The sequence below is a fragment of the Canis lupus genome, unplaced genomic scaffold, assembly GCF_011100685.1.
Source record: "Canis lupus familiaris isolate Mischka breed German Shepherd unplaced genomic scaffold, alternate assembly UU_Cfam_GSD_1.0 chrUn_S1566H1755, whole genome shotgun sequence".
Classification (NCBI taxonomy): domain Eukaryota; kingdom Metazoa; phylum Chordata; class Mammalia; order Carnivora; family Canidae; genus Canis; species Canis lupus.
This window is the reverse complement of record NW_023330406.1, coordinates 30,200-40,866: the sequence shown is the minus strand read 5'-3', so window position 1 is coordinate 40,866 and position 10,667 is coordinate 30,200. Positions and strand designations below refer to the sequence as shown.

The 10,667-nt window shown below is 43.1% G+C and overlaps 1 pseudogene; it reads right to left on the bottom strand.

The window, feature by feature from the left end:
• Positions 1–6,439: 6,439 nt before the first annotated feature.
• On the bottom strand, positions 6,440–8,512 carry LOC119878381 (annotated as a pseudogene).
• Positions 8,513–10,667: the final 2,155 nt, after the last annotated feature.

Here is a 10,667-nt window from a genome sequence, read left to right as displayed (position 1 = left end):
CTGCCTCTCCTTCTATGTCTTTGGTGACTAAATAAATTAAATCAAGCAAGCAAGCAATCAAACCAGAGACTGCAAGAGCAGATAAAAAGATCCAACTATATGCCGTCTACAAGATACCTACTTTAAATAGAAGTACACAGGTAGAAGAGAAGTAAAGGAAGGGGGAAAGAAACCAGGCCTACACCACCCAAAAGAAAGCTGAAGAACCCATATCAATTTCAGACAAGGCAGATGGCAGAATGAGGAAAATTCTCAGGGATAAAAGAAGGTATTACACAGTGAAAAAGGGATCAATTCTCTGAGAACACAGAACACTCCTTACTGTGTATGTACGTGCCTAACAAGAGAGGGTCAAAATACATGAGGCAGAACTGATAACATCCAAGGAGTCATGGATAAACACACTAGTACCTTTAGAAACTTGTATAGCCTTCTACACAATAATTGACAGACCCACTAGGCAGAACATCAGTGCGGATACAGTTGAACACAACAGCACCAACTAGTCTAACACTTCATCTAACACAGCACTACACAGTCTTCACAAACTCACGCAGAACCAGACAGACCACATCCTGGCCATAAAACACACTGTAACTATTTAAAGAATGGAAATCACACAACATTAGCTTAGACTACATGGAGTTAAGTAAGAGAAATACAGCAGGAGAATCTCCATACATTTGGAAATTAAATAAATGAGTTAAAGTTGAAGCACTGAGAGAAATTTTTAACTATTCTGAACTAAATGGAAATACAACTTATGCAAATTTGTGGAAGGCTGCAAAGGAGTGGTTAGAGGAAGATTTCAGCATTGAAGGCATATGTTAAAGAGAGAGAGAGAAGAGAACACTAAAATCAGTAACTTAAGCTTCTACCTTAGGAAACAAGAACAAGAAGAGCCAGGAGAAGAAAAGGAAGAATAAAATAGAAATCTGTGGAATTGAAACAGGCAAACATGGCTAGGTGGCTCAATCGGATAAGCATCTGAATCTTGGATTTGGCTCAGGTCATAATCTCAGGGTCATAAGATTGAGCCCTGAGTCAGGCTCTATACTCAGCAGGTGAGTCTGCTTGAGATTCTCTCTCTCTCTCTTCCTCTCCTTCTCCTCTGCTCATTCTCTCTCTCTTTCTCAGAGGAAAGGAAAGGAAAAAGGAAAAAGGAAAAAGGAAAAAGGAAAAAGGAAAAAGGAAAAAGGAAAAAGGAAAGGAAAGGAAAGGAAAGGAAAGGAAAGGAAAGGAAAGGAAAGGAAAGGAAAGGAAAGAAGACGCCCAGATGGCTCAGTGGTTGGGTGCATGATCCTGGATTCCTGGGATCCAGTCCCACATCCAGCTCCCTGCATGGAGCCTGCTTCTCTCTCTGCCTATGTCTCTGCCTCTCACTCTCTCTGTCTCTCATGAATAAATACATAAAATCAAGAGGGAAGGAAGGAAAGGAAGGAAAGGGAAGGAAGGGAGGGAGGGAGGGAGGGAAGGAGGGAGGGAGGGAGGGGAGAGAGAGGAAAACAATTGGGAAAAAAACAACAAAGTCAAAAGCTGGTTCTTTAAGATGATTCATAAAATTGGTAAACCTACAGCCAGGCTAGCCAAGAAAAAATGAGAAAAGAGACAATTACTAATATCAGAAATGAAAGAAGAGTCGTCGCTATGGCTCCCATGGAGATTAAAAATTAAAGGTAACAATAATCCTATGCCCTCAAATTTGAGGATTTACATGACACGCACCAATTCCGTAAAAGACACAAGTAACAAAAACTCCTACACAAAGAGAAATAGGTGATCTAAATAGGCCTATACCTAAAAGAGAAATTAAATCAATAATTAGTAACCTTCCTCAACAGCAAGCACTGAGCCCTGACGGCTTCACTGGCAAAAATAAGAAGAAGACATTATACCAATTCTCAAACTCTTTCAGAGAAAATAAAACAGAGGCTGTACTTCCAACTCATTCTATAAGTCCAGCCTTATCCTACTATCAAAACCAGATAAAGACAGCAGAAGAAGGAAAACTATAGTAGTCTATACTTTTCTATAGAGATATAGACTACTATATAGTCTATAGAGATATAGACTACTATATCTCTTATGAACAGAGATGAAAAACTCTTCAAAAAATTTGAAAAATTTCAAATCAAATTCAACAACATATAATATGGATGCTATATCAAAACCAATGTTTTTTTTTTCCAGGAATTCACAGGCTGTATAATATGCAGAAGTATTAGTGTAAACCATCACTCCAACAAGATAAAAAATATCTATTTGATCCTATCAACAGATGCCAAACAATTATTAAGAAAAATCCAACACGTATTCATGATAAAAGTTACCACCAAACTGGGAATAGAGGGGACTTCCTCAACTTGATAAACAACATGTATAAAATACCTAGAGCAAACCTACTTAATGGTGAAAAACTACATTCTTTCCCTCTAAGATCAGTAACAAGGCAAGGATATTCCCCTCTTACCACTAGTAAAGATTCAGTACTTAAGAAGAAGTCCTAGCTAATCCTCTAGGAAGGGAAAAGAAAAGAAAAGATTTACATATGGGGAAGGAAAAGGTAAAACTGCCTTTGTTCAGAGACAACATGACTATGTATGTAGAAAATCCTAAAGAAACAACGAAAAAAACTCTGGGAACTAGTAAGTGATTATAGCAATGATTCAGGATGCAAACTTCATGTACAAATATCAATTACTTTCCTATATACCTGTGTTCTATGAAAGAGAGAAGAAAAAGGCTGACAAGTCCACCTTGATGAGAAATGGCTTCTTAAGGGGACTTATGGACAGAAGTGTGTCTTGGGAGGCTGAAAAATTAGTAGATCTCCACAACCCCACCTCCAGTGAGACCTGTTTTGGGGCCCAAAAAGCTGGCGGGTAACTGCTGGAAGCCCACCCAGGAGGAAACGCTTGAAAATCATAATCCTATCTCTAAAGCAGATGAAGGACATTCATGGGTGTACTTAAGGGTGTGACCAGACAAAAAGAAAGAATATGAGAGGGACCTGTGCTCCAGAAGGCTTCAGGCCACAGAGAGCCATCAGCATGGTGGGTCTGCCCAAGATAGCATTGTTCACACTGCCAATGAACAATGGGAATTTGAAATTCAAAACAAAATACCATTTACATTAGTGCCCAATCTAACAAAAAGTGTACAGAATCTCAATTCGTATAAAACTCAGCTGATGAGGAGCCCGGGTGGCTCAGCGGTTTAGCGCCGCCTTCAGCCCAGGATCTGATCCTCGAGACCCAGGATCAAGTCCCACGTCGGGCTCCCTGCTTCTCTCTCTGCCTGTGTCTCCGCCACTCTCTCTCTCTCTCTCTGTGCTCTCTGTGTCTCTCATGAATAAATAAATATTTTTAAAAACTCATTTGAAAGAAATCAAAGATGATCTCCATAAATAAATTCCATGTTTACGGACAAGAATACATAATATGATCAAGATGTCAATTCTTCCCAACTTGGTTTATATATACAACACAACCCCAACCCAAATCCTAGCAAGTTATCACATATATATGACAAACTCATTCTCAATTTTACATGAATAGGCAAAAAAAAAAAAAAACCAGAACAGCTGACACAATATTGATAAATACAAAGTCAAAGGACTGACACCAACCAATTTCAAGATTTCCTATAAAGCTTCAGTAATAAAGACACAGCAGTATTGGTCAAAGAACAGAAAAACAAGGATCCCTGGGTGGTGCAGCAGTTTAGCGCCTGCCTTTGGCCCAGGGCGCGATCCTGGAGACCCGGGATCGAATCCCACGTCGGGCTCCCGGTGCATGGAGCCTGCTTCTCCCTCTGCCTGTGTCTCTGCCTCTCTCTCTCTGTGTGACTATCATAAATAAATAAAAATTTACAAAAAAAAAAAAAAGAACAGAAAAACAGATCTGTAGAACATAACAGAGCTCATAATAAAACCCACACGAATACAATCAACTGGTCTTTGGCAGAGGAGCAAAGACGATTCAGTGAAGAAAGGCCAGTCTTTTCAAATACTGATGCTAGACAACTGGATATTCACATGCAGAAAATCTTTGAATCTAGGCATAGAACTTATCCCTGTTCACAAAAATGAACTCAAATTAGATCACAGAACTAAATATAAAGACAAATCTGCACAATTCCTGGGTGACTTTGAGCATGGCAAGGAGTTTTTCCATGCAACTCCAAAAGCCCAACGTCTGAAAGAGAAATTGCAAGGTTGGACATTATTAAAATTAAAAACTTCTGTTCTGTGAAAGAAACCGTTCAGAGAATGAAGAAACAAGCCACAGAATGGAAAAAAATATTTGCAGAACACGTATCTAATAAACGACACGTATCCACAAAAGACAACTGTTAAAACTCAATGGTAAGGGAAAAACACAACTCCCTTAAAAATAGGCAAAAAATGGAAAAGACACTTCTGTAAATCTAAGACTATTCTAAAAAGAAGTCTACTATTTCAAAGGTATCTAATGAGAGAAAACTGTCCAAAGAATCCAAAAAGACGTTTCTGCAAAGATGATACAAAAATAGCCAATAAACACACAAAAAGATAATGAACTTCATCAGTCATCAAGGAAACGTAAACCACAGCAACAAGGAGGTATCATGTCCCACCTTCTTCTAGAAAGGTGAGAACAAAAAAGTCAAAAGCAAGTGTTAGCTAAAACAAGTGTTGGTGGGGCACTTCAGCGGCTCAGTTGGTTAAACAGCCGACTCTTGATTTTGACTCAAGTCATGATACCAGGGTCGTGTGAGATTGAGCCCCAAATCAGGGTCTGTGTTCACAAGGAGTCAGCTTGAGATTTCCTCTCTGCCCCTCTCCCTCACCACTGCCCACCTCCCTGCTCACTCTCTTGCTCTCTCTCTCAAATAAATAAAATCTTTTTTTAAAAAATAGGGTTGACAAGCATACAGAAATCAGAAGCCTCACACACTGCTGGTGAGAATACAAAACAGTGGAGCCACCTTGGGAAACTGCTGATTCTTCTAAGTGTTAAACACAGACTTAGCACTTAACCCAGCAATTCCGCTCCTACATACATAGCCCCCAGAAATGAAAATATGTCCACATAAATACCTGTATGTGAAGATTCTCTTTTTTTTTTTCATTTTGTATGTTGTTGTTGTTTTTTCTCCAGGTGGGGTTTTTAACGGTCACTTTCCCACACTCTGGATAATTTCTGATCCCACCACAAGGAGCCCTTGAATTGGCTAATGTGAGAAACTGGGAATGAAGACCCCTTTTAACTGCCATCTTGCCGAGGGAGTCTCCTTTTTTTTGGAAAAAAAAGTCGAAAGGTTATTGCGTGAGCCTGGATGAATCCCACTCTCAACCCGCTACGGTCCGACCCACCCCATCTCACCTCATACCCGTTTTTGGCAGGGAGAAGCAGGAGTACGTGGTCCCGAATTCTCCTCCTTCACCTTGTTAAACACTAGAGGGAAAGCCCGCCATGAATGGCAACGATTCACCTTCAAGCTGCCTCCCTTCATCCAACGTTAAAACCCTTTGCACATAAGGCAACGTGGAAGCTGATGTTTTTACTCACCTCGCTGTTTTAAAGCACCATTATGAAGTCAGGTTGTACAGTAATTAACAGTACCTTTTATATATATCTCATATCTGTCATTTATATATATATATATATATATATATATATATATATACACACACACACACACATACACATAAACACACACACACATACAAACTGGAAGAGGTAACAGCGGCTTATAGAAATGGATCTTCTTCAAGGTTTCCTGTGTGGTAAGCACCTGAAATACTGCATAAAAGGGTCTTGTGTGATCTGTCTCCCTGCTGCTCATTGGGCTCTGTTCTGCATGACCAGGAATGGTGCTGGCAAGAGAGCTCAGCAGCTGGAAGGAAAGTCTGCTGCTGAGCATCACTATTTTCCACCCCCTGCTTGTGCTCCTATCTGATCAGGCTAGAGAAGACAACAAAACATACATAGCTGGAAAAAAACTCCAATATATAGATTTCTGTAGAATTTCCTTTTTTTTTCCCTCCTGTCCTTCCTCTGCAAGGTATTGTTGCTATGTCCTGTTACTGGTTTTTGCTGCAATAAACCCTCTTTGTTTCAATCACAGCAAGAAACAAAAATCCAAACAGAAAACCCCTCTGAAAAGAGTAGAAAACAAAAGGTTTGACCTACAAAAAGGGGAGGGGGAGACAGGAGGGACCTTGGTTTTGTTTTTAAAAAGGACTGAAGATTAACATTGAAAAATCAGGAGATGATGTGCAACCCTTTGTGCAAGGCAAAGCCCTCTGGTACTTCCGCCTCTGGTTTTGTTTTAAATTTCCTTTTTCTCTTCTGCGTGCGGATACTTCTCTCCATCTTCATGTTGTCAGTGTTTTGTTGTGTTTTGTGTTTCCTTGTTTAACTTTGTGTCACTACCTCAGTCTGCCCTCATGTCCCTTACACACAAACAAAATATTCCTTCAGCAGAGCGAAGAGGTGGTGGATGACCGGCACGCTCCACGACCGGCCCAGCAGTCTCTGCATCGCCAAGTGGCTCATGTTGGAGACATCAGTATAGTGGACAGGGAAGCCAAACACCCTTTCCATTTTAGTGCACCATAAGATGTCCTCTTTCTCATTCATGAAGACGGGGACATGCTGGTCTTTGCCCTGCTTTATGGAGTTCGACCTAGTAGTAATGGTCCTCACTTTGCTGAACTTGGCTATCCAGCCATGCTCCAGACACTCCTGCAGCTCCAGCTTATCATTCACAGTGGATGCCAATGGCCTCCTGTTCATACCAGGAAGGTTCCCCCAGAAGTAGTGGGCCCTGTGTGCAGCTGACACTTCTTTGGCATTAATCATCATAGGGTTGGACTCGAGAATTCGCGAGATGTCCCTCTTGTCACTAATGCCCATGGCCACCACATTCTCAAAGAGCCGGAAGAAGGGGCGGTCATCTCCCTCCTTGGGCCGCGCATCATGCAGCAGGTGGTAGAACTCAAAGAAGAGCCGGCCAGTGCCCTCGTAGAGTCCTTTATGGGCAGGATTGATGATGGAGAGACCATTGCAAGGACTGCCCCCAATCACCAGATCCAACGGGCCCCACTCCTGGATATGCTTCTGCGTGATGCTGCAGACGTCCCCAACATACATGATCTTCCCCACCGTGATGGAGTCCTTGCATACCTCGGAGGCGATGTAGCAGTCCACCTGAATCCCCAAATCCTTCAGCACCAGAAGCCCTGTAGCAATTCCATCAAATAGAGACAGCACCCGGATGGGCTTCCTCTTCTCAGCTGGGACAGGCAGGTAAACCTTCATAGGGTCAAATTCCTGGTCGTGGCTGTTGGTGAAGAACACCTGGAGCCATGAGAGCCAGTCGTCCCGCTGCCGCAGTAGCCCATAAGTGCCCTTGTGCCCACACATGTAGCAGTTCCGGGGGTCCTCCTTGATGGCTGCCAGGTGGCCCCCAGCCCCAATAAGAGATCCACACCCTCCACACAAAAACACCTGCAGCAGTTATGGTTCCCACACATGAGCACCTTGCGCCCCACCCCCCACAGCAAATGGTGTGGTAGGACTGGTAGCTGTCATCATTGTGGTGATACGTATGCACACTCCAGGAAGCAATTCTTACAGTTTTGGCACATTTCTCCAACAAAGAGAGGGTGTTCCAGGGTAACGTTGAGGCTCCCACAAGAGATGCAAATGTCCTCGATGTTCTGGCACTTCTGCCGCACGTCGTACACCAGCTGCTCTCTTGTGCGTTCATCAATGATCTTAGGCTTCTCAGTCGTACTCTTTCGGGGCTTTTTGGCTGGTGGGGGTGGTGCATAGGCAGCTGCCTCAGGTTCGACCCACATGTCTGTGTAAACTTCTTTGTAGGGGTTCTTCTCTTCTTCGGGTGGCTTCAGGCCCTTGGGGCCAGAAGGCTGGAACCCTCCGAGAGACCACTCGATCATCTGTTTATTCTGCACCTCCACGGACTTGGCAGTGTCGCTCTCATCGCGGTCGTGGCACGCTGGGAACAACTTCCCTGCATGGCTACAGGCCACCTGCAGGACTTCATAGATGGCTTTGCGGTACATGGGCTGCTTGTTGTATGTGGCCTGGTGGAAAGCACTGCAGAAGGAGCTCAGCGGCATCAATTTCTCAACACACACCATCAAGAACTTGCCATCTCCAAACCACATGACCCAGCGGGTGCCTTCAGCTCCTCAGCTCCGGCCTGTCATCCACCAAGACACAATGCGGCCTGGCCACCAGGAGAAGCCCCGAAGTTTCCCCCACACCAGCTCCCCAGTGCCAAAGCCCCGGCCGTCCTCGTAGGCCAGCTCATCGTTGGCTGATTTGGTGGTGTTCTTGTCCCCAGCATCTGCCCCCACGGGCTCAGGTGTGGTGGCCACAGTGGGGGATGCAGGGTTGGTGGGCTGCTGCATTGCAGGAGGACTGGCCTCCTCCACCTTCTGAGACTCGCCAGACCCCTGGTTTTCTTCCACAGCATTCATTACTGCGATCACCTTGGCTTTTCTTCTCAGCCCATAAGGCCACGTGCAGCCCCTCTATGTGAAGATTCTTAGCAGCATTATTCATCATAGGCAATAGGTAGAAATGACCCAAATGTCCAAAGCTGGATAAAGAGGTTAACAAAGCTGGTATATCCATAAATACTACTGGGCCATAGAAAGGTATGAAGTATTGCTACATATTATCATGTGGATTAAGCTAAGTGACAGGAGCCGATGGCAAACAAATCTACCCACCATATGATTCCATTTACATGAATTGTCCAAAACAGGTAAATAGAAACAGAAAGTAGATTAGTGGTTGCATAGGGCTGGAGTGAGGAAGGGTCAGAGGATGAAGGATTAGCGGTAGACAGCTACATGAGACAGGGGTTTGTTGGGAGGAGATGAAATTATTCTAGAATCGTGGAGGTGGCTGCATCACTTTGTGCGTACACTTCACATCCTTGCACATATACTTGAAATGGGTAAACTGTCTGATATATGTCTCAATAAAGTGGTTACAAAGAGTTACTATCTAAATGTTGATGACACCCCAATCAGAGTTGCGAGATTTCACAAAAGGAAATATAAAAAGACAGCACAGTTCATACGTCCACTAAAAAAATAAATAAATAAATTACTGTTTCTCTTAAGTTCAAATTAAACTGGATGCCTTGTATTTTATCTGGCAACCCGACTCCCAAGTCTATTACCTACAACCTAGAACTTACTAATTATCCTCAAGATCCACGTATCCAACTACACAGTAGGAAGTTCTACTTGGTTAACTGCCAAATAGCAAATGAACATAAAACTAAAATCACCTTTCTTATGAGAAGATATTCAATTATGTCAGAAGTGGTAGGTCAGGGCTTGTGCAGGTCTCTGGAGCCCTCTCTCAACCCCCGATGGCCTGGCATCAACAATCTGGTGGTTGGATTAGTGGATGTGGTGTCTAGGAGCTGAGGTTTAACCAACACGGAGGAGGAGTTTCAATACGTTGAGAAACATCACCCTGATGGTGAGGGCAGGCTGAGCATCCAACTCCCTTTCTCAAAACAAAAATCACCTTCCTTCCCTCACCCATGGGTTCATTGCCATTGTCTTGACCTGGAAATCTCCAGGCCCATCCCATCTCTGTAGCAACTAAATTTTACTTCTGAAAAAAAACCAGTCTGACATCATCATTCTGCTGCTTTAACCCTTTCAATATACTGGCTCCTACCATGGTCAAATAAAGTCAAAGCCAATTAAGAAGAGGTCTCTACCTGGGCCCCTGGGTGGCTCAGTTGGTTACACCCCGACTCCTGGTTTGGGCTCAGGTCCTGATCTCAGGGTCGGGACCCCGGATCCTTCACAGGGCTCCACACTCTGTGGGGAGTCTGCTAAAATTTCTCTCTCCATCTCCCTCTGCGCATTCTAGCACTTGTGCGCATTCTCGCATACGTGCACATGTGGCTCGCTTTCTCTCTCTTGCTTGTTGACATACTTGAAAGTGAACAGAATGGGTCAAAAGACACACTTGAAGTTTGCGTGTGATAGAGGCTGGGAGTGGGGGGCAGCTAGTAAGAAACAGAGAATGGACTAGAGGGGCACAGTAAACATTAAAAGCACATTTTACAGCAATTACAGAAAGATCCTTGTGATAGTACACATGCTACTGTGCCAGTTAAATGCTAGCAACATCAATTTGTTTACTCATTGCTTTTCTAAAACCAGGATATCAGTGACTATGCTTCCTCACCACTTACTAGTCACATTTACTTTGAAAAACCACCAAGCTTAAAACTCAAGAGCTAGTGTAACTAAGACTTTGAAAAAAAAATTAGTGTTCTTTTCTTAGTAGAAATAACAACCACCTATCACTACTTTTTGGTCTTTCACGTGCTATAATTTAATACTAAATGCCTGCTTGTATTTGCCTAACCTATGTAACTATCAAAGAAAGAAGATCTTCACTATTGTATTTGAAACTCACAAACCACCTTGTTAACATTATAATTTCCATTTTATAGGAAGGAAACAGTGGCCACATTACAACTAAATAGAGACACACATGCATGCATTGTTTTGGGCATGTCTGTTTAATGGTTAAGGGGGTGCTGATGAACACAAGGATACACAAAGGTACCGTGGCAATTCCATAAAAACTAAATCAAGCACTCTAGTCTTT